This window comes from Sorex fumeus, unplaced genomic scaffold (assembly GCF_029834395.1).
Source record: "Sorex fumeus unplaced genomic scaffold, SorFum_2.1 ptg000033l, whole genome shotgun sequence".
NCBI lineage: Eukaryota > Metazoa > Chordata > Mammalia > Eulipotyphla > Soricidae > Sorex > Sorex fumeus.
Window position 1 is genome coordinate 23,213,228 of NW_026606090.1, and position 16,486 is coordinate 23,229,713.

The 16,486-nt window shown below is 36.3% G+C and overlaps 1 non-coding gene and 1 pseudogene across 1 annotated transcript; both read right to left on the reverse strand.

Annotated features, from left to right (window-relative positions):
- Positions 1 to 258: 258 nt before the first annotated feature.
- LOC130026252 (U6 spliceosomal RNA) lies at positions 259 to 361 on the reverse strand. Its single transcript, XR_008792861.1, has one exon. It is a non-coding gene; the product is annotated as a U6 spliceosomal RNA (small nuclear RNA).
- Positions 362 to 6,514: 6,153 nt separating this feature from the next.
- On the reverse strand, positions 6,515 to 6,749 carry LOC130026209 (COX assembly mitochondrial protein 2 homolog; annotated as a pseudogene).
- Between the last annotated feature and the right edge of the window lie 9,737 nt (positions 6,750 to 16,486).

Sequence of the window (16,486 nt, forward strand, 5' to 3'; positions counted from 1 at the left end):
TTTTATAATTTACATTATTGAGTTCTGGACCCCTCAGTGAGGTTTAGTGCTTGGTAACAGATTTTGGCCTAGTAACAGATTTTGGCACTGCCAGGAAATGCCTGGGTACTGTCAACCATTCCATCACATTATAGTCTTTTAAGTGAAAATAAATAAGAGAGAGAATTTAAAAAAAAAATTTTATTAGTGAGACACCATGAGGTACAGTTGTAGACTTACAAATTTTGTGCTTGGGTTTCAATTATACAATGATCAAATAAAAATATGGAACGCTTCATGAATTTGCGTGTCATCCTTGCGCAGGGGCCATGCTAGTCTCTGTATCATTCCAATTTTGTATATGTGCTGCCGAAGTGAGCACAAGAGACAAAATTTTTTTGAAGAAATTATTCAAATATTGATAAGGAGCTAGTGGGACTAATGTTACTGTTCTGCACATTTTTTAATAGTAACCCTAACCAACTTTCTGTTTATGGTTTGCAAAACAGTGAAATAATTGATCATGTAACCATTGCTGATGCTGTTGCATTTCTAACTATTCCTGTAAAGCAATTTAAGAAGGAAGAAAGATCATTTTCCTAGAAATAAGGATAGCTTTAATTTGGTTCTGTCCCCACCACTCATTAGAAAAATGGCTGTAGATGAGCTGTACAACATTTTGGGAATGGAATTTCCTTGAAAGCAAAATACTGAGTTAAAAATATTCTTTCTCATTCTAGTTGTGGGATTCATATATTCTATGACCTTCTTGTGCTATATATGTATAAAAGTAGCTTAGTGTAAGATCCTGGTTTCACTAAATTAGGCTGAATGATTACTATATCTTAAATTTTTGCACATTTTTCATTTGTAAAGAATTGATGAAAACATCCCCAGGTGCAATTTGTTGTTAATATCAGAAAATTATAAATAGGAAAACATAAATAAGAAAGAGAAAGCTTGTAACATGTACGACTCAGGATAAATTAACTAAAAATATCAGTTTTATTTCCTTAATGTCTAAATATTTTTAACATAAATAGTTAAAAAGTGATAATATATGAATTCTCGAGTAATAAGAGTAGAATATTTTCAGAAAATTCTACATTCGAGTCCTGGATTGAACTTCTACTCTGTGAATAACTAGAAATTATAATGTAAATAGAGTAATGGAAAAATAATATCTAATTGTTCAAAAAGATTTATTTTTTAAATTTCAGCATCATGATTTACAAAGTTGTCTATCATACAGTTATTTCAGCCATTCAATGTTTCAACACCTATGCCATGATTGGTGTGACCTTCCCTCCACCAATGCCCCAGTTCCACCCCCAGCATTCAAGTCTGTCCATTTAGCAGCCACAAACTTATTTACTTCCTAATGCTAGTGACAACAAAACAGCAAATGGAATTACCAAAAAATAGATCACAAAAGCCAGTTGTCAGAGGATTGAATAAACTGGTGAGTGCTGGTTGAGCCTTCTGTGTTTGCTTTATATTACTGAGCTTGGTGGACTCCTATGCCACTTTCCCATCAAATTTGCTATGCTCCTACTGGATTTTTAGCACTATGAAATTTGGAGAAGGCGTTGCATAGTTGCATATGTGATTATGTGCTCCAGAAGCTGTGAATCTGGACCGTTAATATGTAGGTGGAAGTCAGCTGTGGCAGCTACTTGGCCCATTCACAAGGAAGGGGAATATGCCCACCCCATTCTGAGAGGGCCACAGCGGTTTCAGCACAGAGTTTGATTTAGGGAGATTTTGCAGCATGTTAATTGTTCTATGAAGATTTTATATAATAGAAAAAAATCACAAGCAAACTTCTCATTATTAGTGATCTAAGCAAGCATTTCTAATTGAAAATTAAAAGCAAATAAAAAATACATAACAGTGCTTTACCAACAGCTGAGAGTGGGAATAAGATAAGGATTTATGCTATTGTTAATTTGTACTTAACATGAAGTAAAATCCTAGATACTCTTCAAAGGTAAAATAAGAAATGAAAATTATAAATATTGAAAATTGTATTAAATTGTCATTACTTATGTCTAAAGTATGACTAAGGAACCCAAATAAATTTACAGGAAAAAAAGTGATTATTTAGTTTTGAACACTGAGTTAAAATCAAAATATAAAACCCAGTATATTTCTAGATATCATATGTAAGAAAAATGTATTTAAAATTTGCAAAACAAAAGTTATGCTAAAATAAAGTCATCTTAAAAGGATAAATCTCCTGAAATGTGTACATAATTTCTCTTCCTAAACCCATTTGTTGATATAAATTATAATAGACCCAAATAAATAAAATTGCTATACCCATGAATTAAAAAATTTAGTATTTCAAGACATCAATTCTCCCACAGTTAAATACCTTAAATTTATGGCTGTCTTAGGTAAAATACAAAAGAATTTCTTTCCAGTTTTTGCAAATTATTTTTCTAATTTTTAATTTTATTTGAGACTTTGGATTTATAACGTTGTTAATGATAGTGCTTCGTGCATAAAATATTCTAACACTACACCTTCCACCAGAGCATCCTCTTTTGAAAACTGATAATTTCCTGACAAAATCTGGGTGAAAACTCTATTGCTTAAGAAAAAAAGGACAAAAAAGTTTAAGACGGAATAGTAGAGGACATTCTCTAGTAGTTATTGATTAATCACGAGCTACAATAATTACATTCGTAAAAGTAGAACAAGGATAAACAAGCATGTTGATAAAATAAACTAAAAATTTCTTCAATAGAATCATACTTTATGAAATAATTAATATGGCAAAGAAATGGAAGAAAAATCAAATTTTTAAAAATAAATTAAGCAAGTTAATAGCACTGTAGCACTGTCCTCCTATTGTTTCATCAATTTGCTTGAGCGGGCACCAGTAATGTCTCCACTGTGAGACTTGTTGTTACTGTTTTGGGCATATCGAATAAGTCATGGGTAGCTTGCCAGTCTTTGCCGTGTGGGCGAGATACTCTTGGTAGCTTGCAGGGCTCTCTGAGAGGGACGGAGGAATCGAACCTGGGTCGACCGCATGCAAGGCAGATGCCCTATCTGCTGTGCTATCTCTCCAGCCCAGAGGTACTTGTAATATCCTCAAATTGAAAAATATCTAAATGCTTCCCAGAAGTAAAATATACATTGATGTATTTATTCATATATATATAGTGATAGAATCTACATCACCATAAAAAGTGAAAAAAAGCTATTGCACATGAAACATGTTTGACTCACAAATACAATGTTGCATACAAAAAACAGTCACAAACATAGTAAGTATGCTATTCTGCTTACATGCAATTAAAGCAAGTAGCACTAAATTAGTTCTAAGCACAAACACTAATTGTGATAGAATATTCTCTGAGGTTAAACAGGAAGGAGGATTCTAGAATTAGAAAATTTTCAAATTTTTTTTAAAAGAAATCTGGATTTCATATAGATGTGTTCAGTTGTGAAAATACATCTGTTAAATATTTATGATAGGTAAGATTTTTGTGTCTTTCTATACTTTAATAAAAGACAAAATAATGGCTTGTGACTTCTTTTTTGGCTCTCTACAGCTCCCAGCCTTTAAACAGAGATGAGTGAATAAATGTTGGTTCTTTTTTTTTTTTTTTTTTTTTGCTTTTTTGGTCAGACCCGGCAATGCACAGGGATTACTCCTGGCTCTGCACTCAGGAATTACTCCTGGCGGTGCTCAGGGGACCATATGGGATGCTGGGAATAAAACCTGGGTCGGCCGCATGCAAGGCAAACATCCTACCTGCTGTGCTATAGCTCCAGCCCAAGTGAACAAATGTTTTACAGTGTGTACCAAAAAAAAAAATCTTTTTTTTCTGTACATTTTTTTTCTTTTTTAATGCAATGTGTCAATACATTTTAGGTAGCAGGATTGTAATTGTTAACTGTTTATTCTGCCTCCAATGAATTTATTTATTTTTAGATATGAAGACCAGGGCCACTTTTATCCAACCTAAGTTCAACACCTCTTTCAATCTTTTATATGTAGTATCTCTAAGGAAGTGGTAAAGATTGGTAAAATTTTTTTAATGAAGAATACAATGACATAAACGTCACCTCTCTCATTGTGCCCCCAACTAGGTATTAAGATCGAAATTATGTGTAAGTTAGCCAGAACTAATTTCAGAGCAAAAGATGTTAGGTAACAATGATTACCAGGCAAGTATACTTAAAATAAAAAACTTAAAAATGTTTGAGTATTTAAACTATTCTGATTAAGCCTAACTTTTGTAGTGTTTTAGTTTCCACCTTGTTTTTCTGATCACTATTTATCTTGGACCTACCTCTCGAACACGAGTCACGGTCACGGTCACGGTCCTCCTGTTGTTCATCGATTTGCTCGAGTGGGCCCAGTAACGTCTCCATCATGAGACTTGTTGTTACTGTGTTTGGCATATCGAATACGTCATGGGGAGCTTGTCAGTAAGTACCAGTAATTAAGACAGAGCTCAGAGACACTTTGCTGACAACTATCCTGGCCAGTGCCTCTTATTATTAGTCCATGTTTTTTCTTGCCCTTGACTCTAATTGAAACTCCAATTGTTACATTTTCAAGGCAACTTCCTACAGGTCTTTGGTTCTCTATAGAAATCTGTGAAGGTGAAACACCTAGCAATGTCATTAGCGCTCTATGGTATATGAGTAAAGGAGTGAATAGAACATATATTTTCCTTAACATCTGGATCACTGGCACACCTGTCAAAGCGTGTGGAGTATGATAAACCTTAGAATTCAGCGAGCCTCACTTTTGATTTCCTAAGAAACAGTTAAACATGCAGAAACTTTTGAATGCCTTTAACCGTTCAGGTTAAGTGAAAAGAGCAGATGGTGGGGGGTCGGGGAGAATTTTAAATGCCAGAGCTCAGTAAAGCTAAATTGTCATTGCTCATTAAGAATTATCAAATGTCTTCCTTAGTAGAAATAATTTGATTTTACATAGAGCAGATTGCATTTGCCTAATGTATCTCTCACATTGTAAAATGTAAATCTGAGAAAATGTACATTTGGTTAGAGTTAATCTTAAGGCTTTGCCCTAGACTTTGTCAACTCTGTCATGGTTGAGCGGTGATTTAGAAAGGCTATTGCTGCAGAAAATAGAAAATAGATCTTTTCCTATCGTACTTAATGCAGAAATGACTCTGAACATTTCTTCTTGGTAAAAAATAAGAATAATAGTAAAAATATCCTCACATGTAGTGAGTGCTTATAATGTATCAACACTGTTCAAAGTCTTCATTTCTGAAATAATTTATTCTTTTTAATATGCCAATATGGTGGATTCATGGAAGTTAGTTTTATTTTGTTATAACTGATGGCATGCGTGGAAGGGGATTATACTTGAATGTCATACTGTCATTCCTTATATTTGCATGTCTAGACTGAGAATTTTGGCTTGGAAAAGTATAAATAGAGAGAAAAGTTTTTGTTGTATAGGACTCTGTTTTGTTTTGTTTTGAGAACTAAGTCATTTGTCTCTACATAACATAGATATGTTAGTTTATGTCACTATGGACAAAAGGCTTATGTTATTCAACCACTTCATTTTTCTCATCTGCATAACTGGGAAGTCATGCTATCACCTTGTAGAGCTGTTGTAATGATCAAAGGAATTAAGGAAAGAGAAGCATTGATGACTATGCTTGATTTATTTATGTCATATTCCATTTCTTTGTCTTTTTCTTATTCTGTAACTTATGTGGAAACAAATCAGAGACATGAGAAGAATTTGAGAAAACAAATATATATTCCTATTTTGGGAACTCTTAAGATTCTTGAAATGTACACTTTATAATTATACACAAAAGGGTAAACATTCTGCTACCTACAATTATAGTATTCAAAGTAAAAGTTACCTGGCACAAGGTGACAGATTTTATATTAATAAGCACAGGGAATATATTTCATTTTAATAAAGTATTTTACTTTAAGCATGTAGAGCCCAGGTAGGGACCAAGAATATTTTCTCATAATTTTTACCTTTTATTAAGTTTCATGAGATGTCTTTTAGAAAAATGGAGAACCTCTTCTGAGTAACACAGATGATTTTAACTTTTTTATTAATAAATACAGGTGGTATTTTTATTATAGTTGTTGGGTGAGTAGACTGAGATGTCGGGGTTTGAGAAACTGAATGTTGTCGAGTATTTGTGATGATTATAAATCTTTTCTAAAAAACTCTGTAGACTCTTATTTGGGCATGATATTCCACTAATTCTTTTTTGTGATTAAAATCAGTCATTTTATAGAGGAAGAGAAGTTACTCAAATGTTCACTGGTGGACGTAAAGGGAGAAAATGGGAAGCCAAGTATGCTGGTAGTGGAGAGAATTAAAGGCTCTGCCAACATTTTCAGAATCCAGGCTTTTCCAGGTCTTTCTATGGATCACTTTCCATTAAAAGGGTTCTGGAGACCAAATGAGAGAGGGTTCCTTCCGCTGAGAACCAAGAGGCTTTAGTGACTAAGAGGCTTTAGGTCTTCTCTCAGCCAAGGTTTGCAGTGAAAATACAATTTATTTTTCAGATTCCTCTGGAGAATTAAACAGTCTCTTTCACATTGCATTACCATGCTCCTTGCTCTTGGTTCTATTTTCCATGGACTCTTTCTTCAAGGATTTCCTCATTCCTCCATCAAGATCGTTGCAATGATCTAAATGATTCAGAAAAAAATTTGTGACGGCCCTTAAGCAAGTTTATCAAGATGTTGCACTCTTGAGTATTCAAGTATGTATATCAGTCTGGATGCATCGTTAGTAGGAGGTGACCAAGTACAGCAGAACATACCACAAGGCCCCGAGAAGGGCTGCAGAGGGCTTCACTGGCCAGGCATGTCCACTCAAAGTTGGCGGCCTGGGCAACAGAGCCCGAGGGGCAGTGAGGACGGCCAAAGCCCTGTGCCCACCAGGGCTGACCTCACTAGCTTTATTAATTCTTTAGTCTTGACTTCTCTGAAAACCTTCTCTGTAATCAGAAAACCTTTTGCTGTTCCCCATCACCAAATAAGTAATTTTAAGTCTCCATTTCCTCAACACAGCCTGGGAGTCCATTTATTCGATTTGTTGTTGACACAGTCTACTGATAGTTATCACAGACCCTACAGATTAAAAACCCAGTTTCAGAATACATTCTCCACTTCAGACTGGGTACAGTTGAGGTTCCTGGCAAGTCTTTTATCTATTTACTAACTCCCAAATTCAGGTTTCCCACAATCCCCTTATCTGATGAGTTCTTGGCTAGAATAATTTACAAAGCATAAAAAACATATCATTTCTAATACTGCTTTACTATGAAGACTACCAATTGGGAGTAACCAAATGAAAGAAATGCACAGGCAATATATAAGTTATGGTTTAAATCTCAATTTTTATTTCTATTGTCTCTTGAAGATGGCTCACTTCTGGCACATAAATATACTCACGAAGTCAGAAGCTCCCTGAATCTCACAATAGGAGCTTCATTTCTTAGCCATCACAGTTAAATCATGAAGTATTGGTATGTGTAGTCAATCTCCAACCTTTCTTTCCTTGCTAATGGGAAAGTTTAAAAGTTCTAACTTTGACATTATGTGTTTTTCTGGTGACCAGTCCTCTTGTGAATCTACATAAGGTCCCCTGAAATACAGTTATCTTATTAACATGAAGTACACACATTGTAAGGTGTAAAGGCAACATAATATTCACTATATCATGCCTTTAATGTTTACTATGTCACACCTTTAATAATGTTTACCTTATCATGCCTTTAAAATGTTTACTATATAATACCTGGAATAATGTTTACTATATCATGCCTTTTATGCTCCATTTGCTTTGCAGCAAGAAAATGTAGCTAGCATTGGAAAGAATATGTGTGTCTCTATGTGGCATCTTCTTTTCTTAAGATTATGTCCAATCCTTGAAGGCCAGCCACACATGCTAGGTGAAAAGGAAGCTCAAATAGAGAAGAGAGCACCAAATAAAGAGTGTTGTGAGGACCCTCCCAGGAAGGGAGAAGCATGCTAAAAGTAGTCTATAAACCAAACATAATTGCCACTCAAGGCCTCTCTTGCAAAACACAGTACCCAAAAGAAGAGAGAGAGAACAAGGGGGAATGCCCTGCCACAGAGGCAGGGTGGGACGAGGGAGGATGGGGGGTGGGAGGGATGCTGGGACCCCTGGTGGTGGAGGATGGGCACTGGTGGAGGGATGGTTACTTGATCATTGTATAACTGAAACCCAAGCACAAAAATTTATAAGTCTATAACTGTACCTCATGGTGTTTCACTAATAAAAAAAGCAGGTTGATTAATAAAAAAATAAATAAATAAAATTAAATTAAAAAAAAGATTATGTCCAATCAGTAGATTACCATGTTCCAATCTTTCCCTGAGATCAGTCCTGAGAATATAGACTAGCATCCCAGACTTGAACCTAAACTGTATTCCAGAATTTATCTCAGGAGTATCATTCAATCCACAGACCAAAGAATAAAGAAATATTTTTCTAGAAGCCTCTACGATCTTGAGTTTTCCTGCTGCCTCAAAAAGGCTGACAAATACATACATCAATATACATTACTTCATGTTTACCACTTGCTTACTGTTAGGTTTTGAGTATACTTACATAATGATAGAAATAAACCATTTTTCACTAAGTTCAGAATTGTCATCCATTTAGATTTTCTTTTGCATCTTGGGTTTTAAGTTCAATTTCAAAAGGCTTGATTGTAATTGACTCCTATGGATTCAGACTCTTCTAAATTCAGCATGCCCTTGAAATGGAAAGAATAAGTAAGTGTGCTTGTGGGGTATATGTACGTATGGGGCCAAATCCAATGAGAACTTTATCAAATTAAATTTTCCTAAACAAAAATAGGCTCCTTAAGCTGATGAGTCCAAATGCTTGTGGATCTCTCCATCTCAGGTTGATAATACCATATGGTCAGAACTTATCAAAAATGCAGCCAACCTGCAATGCAAACCTGTTCATGCAGAGATGGTTCCCAGTGAGAGAAGCCTCACAGAGTCCGTGTCTCTTAACTAGGAATGGCCAGTTAGCAATGACAGGTTTAAAAAGGGAAACGGTACTGGGGTGAAATGCATGTTAAAGTAACATGTAGACTTAAAAAAAAAACATGTAGGATAAAGGCAGGAAGAAAATGGTTTAAAAGAGAAAATCTTGAAAAAATCAGCAACTGAAGTTTGCCCCATAGAAATTGAGTGTGTGTGTGAGTGCTTTTGTGTGTGTGTGTGTGTGTGTGTGTGTTTGTGTGTATGAAAAATCTTCAAAGCTTTGAGAATCAAAGCAAAGGAGGTGTTTCCTACAGTCAGAGAAACACACACACACACACACACACACACACACACAGATTGAGAGAGAGCTTCAGTAATATAAGTTATATAGCTGTGTGGATGCTGGGACAGAAACAGATTCTGACTAAAGAAGGGGGAGAATAAGCCAGCACTGCTTCTGAACATCTTCCTTGGAGATGCCTGTTTGGGTTTTATTTGTTGTGCCCCCCCACTTGCTGTTAGTATTTGGGTGACAATCAGGATGCTGCAAATTCAGGGGTTGAGAGCAAACCTGAGACCCTTAGGTCTACCTGCAGGATGACAGGACAGCAGACATGTGTCCTGTGCTCTTTCACCTGTGCTCTTGCCTTTTGTCTTTTTCTCCCCATAGCCTAAGAGAACCACAATAACAATGAACAGCCCATAATATCAAGAGCAGGAAGTCAGTTGTCTTGAATAACGGTGTGTGTGTGTGTGTGTGTGTGTGTGTGTGTGTGTGTGTGTATGTTCATCTTTGTACTGTTGTACTGTCAGGATCAGGCAGGTTATGTGAAGGGCTTTAATTTGAAAGGCAGATGCAAAGCTATTGACACAGTCTAGAGATTTCTATCTATAAATAGTCCAATTTCAATATACCCAGCCTTTTAGCCTTGTCTTTGAAACCCATTATGTCCTTTAATTTAATGCAACATTTTAGTCTGTTTTATATTTAGTCGTCTCTGTGGGTGTTTAGTGAACTTAATTTTCAATTAGTTTCAATCTGAGTCATCAATTGAAAACTTTTTTTTCTCCCCAATTTGGAGTCCCGGTCACTGATTGAAGTAACTACTATAAAAGGATATGTTACAAGCAGAATGCAGAGACGCCTGTTTTCATTGTTGTTTGTCTTTTGGAGCAAGTTTTGAGGGTAAAATCCTTAGGAAAGAGAACAGTGGCACTGCATCAATGTACAAGATATCTTTAATTATTGGAGATGAAGTATCTCTTTCCTAACACTGAAGGTACCCCATGTGATCACCCTCAATGAGTTCCTGCTTGTTTAGTTTTAAACTTCTTTTCGAGAAAAATGGGATTAAATGGAAGCAAATTCAAGGACAGTCTGTATAGCTTACGACACAATACTCTTAAAATATTACCTCTCTAGTAGACAATTTAGGAGAATGAGCAGCCTGTAAAGCAAGCGCTGTGTTTACACACACCATCTTCTGGGAGGTTAATTCCCTTGACATTCCTAAATTGAACTATGCATACATAGTAAATAGTAAGAACGTGTTGGCCTATTTGTTGAGGTGTAAAATATGTAAGAAATTTTCATATCATCTAGTATTTTCCAAACTTGAAAAAGAAATCATGGTAGAAAATCAGCACCTGTCATCCTCCACGCAGCCAAAAGCAAAATGAAAAATAATAAATAAATAAATAAAAGCAAGCTAACCCTGGTTCTACCAAACTCTGCTGCTAGCTTCTTTGGGCTGTGGCGAGCACAGATCATTAACATTGGTAATGTACTCACTAAATTTGCTTGGAGGAAGTGACAAGTCTAATTTGTTACTGACAGTGAGCGATGGTGAGGATGTTTAAAAGCATTGCCCTTGCTCCCGGACCCTCAGAATTGCTGTGTGGCTGCTGTCAGGTAAGCTTGGTATTTGGTTAAAGACTATCTGTGATTTCATCAATCTCCTCTGGTCTCTCAGAGGGAAGGCTCAGCTACTTCAACCTCCCTCCCTTTATTTCACTCCAAGTAATAGCCTCTGCAAACAAGCCTGGAGGTGCTGTGATTTGAAATTCAAAACCTGGAGAGGGATACCATAAGCAAGTAATTACCATTAAGAACCAATAGCTTCCTGCCCAACAAATAACTGTGACAGATCTGGATAACATTAAACTTGTCCTTTGAAACATATGGATGTGGTGGTGGTAATGGTGTTCATCAAGTAGGAAACGTATTAGGGGCACCATTTTGATATGCTATCGAGTGATATTTAAATTAAACTAAGTAGAGTTGAAAAATATGATGCAAATAAAGTGCATGAGAAATGGAGATGAGCTAGTCTCATGAAAAAAAAGTTTAAATAATAAACCATGACCTAAAATTATAATAAATTGCATTTTATGTGGAAAAGGGTGATAGTCAATTGCCAACTAAATTCAAAGAAATAAATTTGGATTTTAAAAGTTCTCTGAAATATTTGAACTGTGTGTTTTTCGGGATTCTTTTGCAGTGTAAATATTCAGCTTATGCAAAGAGCCGCATAGGGAAATGGATTAAGAATAAAACAACTACTTACTGCGACACCATCTACCCCTCAAGGGGACTAAATTTTAAGAGCCATTCATAGAATTCTGAAAATTTAGAGCTCAACGTGAGTTTTACAAAATGTCAAAGAAATAACTGTCTTCTATGATAAATTTTGATTGTAATCTAAGGAAAAAAGTCTTGTTCTTTTTTGTTTTACGTTTGTTTTCTTTTAGTTTAATATGAATGATTTCCTGATTCAGTTTTAAGTTTAGTCTTTTACTGTCTAGTAAATTCCTTTCACTTTGACCCAAAAGCCTATAACCTGGAGAATAAAATATGTGTTCATCAAAATTGAGCTTTTGTTGACATAACAGATACTTTGCTAAGCATTGTCCTGATATTATTTCTTCTAATTTTTCAAACCAAAATCTTTCATCAGTACTTCAATTTTAGATTAGAACATTGAAACTATAAATATCACATAAATTTGTATTTTCAGGAATTTGAGCTAAAAGAAAGAAAAGATAGTGCAGGAAATTTATAGTACTTAAAAAAAGAAATGTGGCAAATATCAATTTTAGAGAGCTTTGATTTGGGGGTAGATACTATGAGATCTGCATTAATTAATTAATATAGAAAAAAATCAAAGGTGATAAGAAATAGTCCCCTCTTTGAGACTGGAGTGTTTGGGAAATAATTTGAGAAAGTCATGTTCCTAAAGAGGGAAAATTCACCTGAAGGAAAACCTTGAAGATGTACAGAGGGCCCAAGAATGACGAAGCAATGGTGATAGGGGACACTGAGGCTGGAACAGAGGTGGTGCCGGTTTGGTAAGGGGAGTGGTGTGTAAAGTAAGGGTGGTCTCTAATGGTAGGTACTGAATGAAGGTAGGAAGTTGTGTTGGGGCTGCATTGGGAAATCCTTCAAAAGAGCAGAACGTATTTTAGAAGTAGCCCGGCAAGCTACCGAGAGTATTCGATATGCCAGACACAGTAACAACAAAGTCTCCAATGGAGACGTTACTGGGCCCGCTCGAGCAAATCGACGATCAACGGGAGGGCCTTTACCTTTATTCTTTGATTTCACTATTGAGACTTTTCAACCAGAATTCTTAGGTATTTCTTTCTTTTATACTTAATGGGGTTCCCAAATCCTCAGTTTTCATTGAGTGCAAAAGCTCACAGGAAGTACAATACCAAAGGTAGACAATATGTAACAACCATTTGGAAGAATCACTTGAGCTTCAGTGATCAAGTCTATTGTCTGAGAACCCTTTGAGACTTGAGAACTCTTTGTAATTAATTCTGTTTTTGGATGTATGCAAACAATATTCATATTTCCACTTGAAATACCATTAATCTCTACTCTCTGTAAATTGCAAAAAAACTTGACTTCCTATAGGTTTCTCCTCCTAATTGCTAAATTGCTCATTGATATCTACTGTGGAAGACAGAGGGAAATTTGTACAAAGACTATTATGCAGGTAGACATAATCACTTGAAAGACACAAAACTATTATTTGAGCTGTTATTTTTCTGCTTGTTATGACATTGTTGTACTGATCTCAAAATGTTTATATAAGCCTATTCTGTAGTCCTGATCACCAATTTTCAGATAAACAACTTTCCATTGGACTTGCACTATAGATTATAACAGATTTCTGCCATTGAACTAGAAGTTCTAGAGTAATGAGTATATTATCATTACCTATTAGTTGTATTTTAAGGAAGATTTTTTTTATGTATTGGCATTAGTAGGAGAGGTCTTTTAGAGTATTTCTTCTTATAAATTCTGGCTTTACTCTATGATTTGTCAAAGCATTGCAGCTTATAACTGGCTGTTACCACTTGATTGAAAGCCTGTGAGTATATGAAGCTAGTGTGAGCAGGTCTTAGAGCAGATGGAAAGGACAGATTTCTTAACGGTAATTGGTCCCTTGGATAGCAAAGCTCACTGTCTCTCTCACTGTTTAGAGGTCAGTTTGCCAATATAAGAACAAAAAAAATTTTCAGATATGAATTATTTTATAACCTCTTGTATTGATGACACAAAAACTGGATCATCTTTTATCATCATTTTAAATACCAAAACATGTAGAGAACCCAGCAGGCTACTGAGAATATCCTGCCCATATGGCAGAGTCTGGCAAACTCCCCATGGCATTTTAGATATGCCCAAACCCAGTAACAATGATGGATCTCATACCCCTGACCCCGAAAGAGTCTCGAATGTGGCACTTTCTAAAATATCAGGGCTAGGACAAAGGAGACGTTTACTGGTGCCTGCTCGAGGAAATCGATGAACAATAAGATGACAGTGAAACAGTGTGATATAGTAGAGGAAAATAAATTCAAGTTTTTTCTGGGGCCTAGAGCAATAGCACAGCAGGTAGGGCATTTGCCTTGCACGCGGCTGACCCAGGTTCAATTCCCAGCATCCCAATCCCGCATGGTCCCCTGAGCACTGCCAGGGGTAATTTCTGAGTGCAGAACCAGGAGTAACCCCTGTGCATCATCAGGTGTGACCCCAAAAAGCAAAAAAAAAACAAGTTTTGGATAAGGTCTTGAATTTTATTAACTATTTGTTGACCCAAAATAGTCAACCTGTCCACCTATATATGAAGCTGTGATGGTGACGGTGATGGTCCTCCCATTATTCATCGATTTGCTCAAGCGGGCCCAGTAACATCTCCATCGTGAGACTCATTGTTACTGTGTACATAAAATATCTTCATTAGCAATGAAGATATTTTATGAATATTAATTTTATATTTTATTCCTTACTATATTGTGAATGCAGGTATGAAACAACCCCATTGCCCATCATGTCCAAGGGCAAAATCATACAGAAGACTATGCCCAGTTGCTACTCATATAACCACTCCTTCATTTCCTGTCTAGAGAGGTAGCATGCTGTGCCCTAACCATCGAACTCTCTCCTCAGCAAATGAAACATCCATCAGCAACACAAGGAGTCTCTGCCTTAAAATGTTGTTACTGAGATTATCTTGCCCTGTTTTAAATGAGTGCTACAAATCAGCTCTAACACTCTGAAGATTTGAATAAAGTCTCATTCAGATCATTTTCTTATAACAATTATACATAAAAGTTCATGCATTACCCTGTATAACAAATTCCCCACCCAGTAGAATTTAATACAGAGAATTCCCATCAGTCATGTTACTACATGATTAATATTGGATCAATCACTTATGCAGCTCTTTTCACTACATTTTGCATGCTCAGTACTCTGTTGCAGACTGTACACATCACTCCAGTTAAGTCGATTGATGTTTATCCTAGAGAATAAGCATAAATGTAGGTACACTATATTGAGATTATATTTATATTCATGGGATAAATTTGTGTGACTATACATATTAATTGCAAAATTATTCAAGTGGTTCTTGGAGACGGGGACATACACAAGTCATTTAAAGTTCATCTGGGTAGAAAATATTTAGATAAACCAAAAGGAGATTTCTAGTAAATGCAACATTGACTCTTAAATTATCCTAGTATTTACATTACTTTTTTGAGCTTTTTTAGTTTTCAACTCAAAAATCATCATGTAAATTGCTAAGCATGACTAGTTGAACCAAGACACTTTCAAAATACATGAACAAGAATCAACATTATACTCCTAAGTTAGATGTATTGAGATTTTTGTTGTTGTTGCTTGTTTTGTTTTTGAGTCACACGTTTGCCTTGCACGCAGCCAACATGGCCGACTCCGAGTTCGATTCCTCCGCCCCTCTCGGAGAGCCCGGCAAGCTACCGAGAGTATTCGATATGCCAGACACAGTAACAACAAAGTCTCCAATGGAGACGTTACTGGGCCCGCTCGAGCAAATCGACGAACAACGGGAGGGTCTTTACCTTTACCTTTTTTACCTAGCAATTATAAAGGCTTACTCCTGATCCTCCACAAATAGATCACTTCTAGTGTGGCTTGAGAGACCATATGGGGTGCGAGGGATCAAACCCTACTTGGCCCTGTGTAAGACAAACACCTTCTCTGCTGTTCTGTCACCCCAGGCCCCAGCTTAGGTATTTTCAAGTGATAGAGTGAGGATGAGGGCAGGGCAGGAACATACAAGTCAAAGCCAAACTGGAATTCCTCTTCACTAGGACACAGACTGTATTAAATAACAATATGTGTTTTACCAAAATCAAAAACAAAAAAAAATAGTCCTCCCGTTGTTCATCGATTTGCTCGAGCGGGCCCAGTAATGTCTCCATTTTTGAGACTTGTTGTTACTGTGTTTGGCAAATTGAATACGTCATGGGTAGCTTGCCAGGTATTGCCATGGGGGCGAGATATTCTCAGTAGCTTGCCGGGCTCTCCAAGATGGGAGGAGGAATCAAACCTGGCTGGGCCAGGCCGGCTGCACACAAGGCAAATGCCCTACCGCTGTACTATCACAGTGGGTAGGGCGTTTGCCTTGCACGCGGCTGACCGGGGTTCAATTCCCAGCATCCATATGGTACCCTGAGCACCGCCAGGAGTAATTCCTGAGTGCAAAGCCAGGAGTAATCCCTGAGCATTGCTGGGTGTAGCCCAAAAAGCAAAAAAATTTAAAAAAATTAAAAAATAAACCTACTCTCTTCTCTCTAAGATCTGGTACCAAAATCAAAACTGGATTATTTAATTTTCTTTCAATTTTTGCTTATGAATAAGCCCTGCTACTTAAATTTCACTTATAATCTCCTGTTTTAATTGAGTGACAGTGTTTTTATGGAAAGGAAAGAGGACATTTATTGGAGGAGTTGGTGTGTGTGTGTGTGTGTGTGTGTGTGTGTGTGTGTAAGAGAAGAATGACCAAAGAACAAAACATGTCAAATAAAAAGACCTGCTTTTAAGCTTTTAGATTTAGTGTGGTATTGAAATTTATTTATTTCTTATTTTAAATGAGTACAACAGGTAAAAAAAATCACAAAAATGAAGATTATATTCACCATAAATCATTTTCATTAT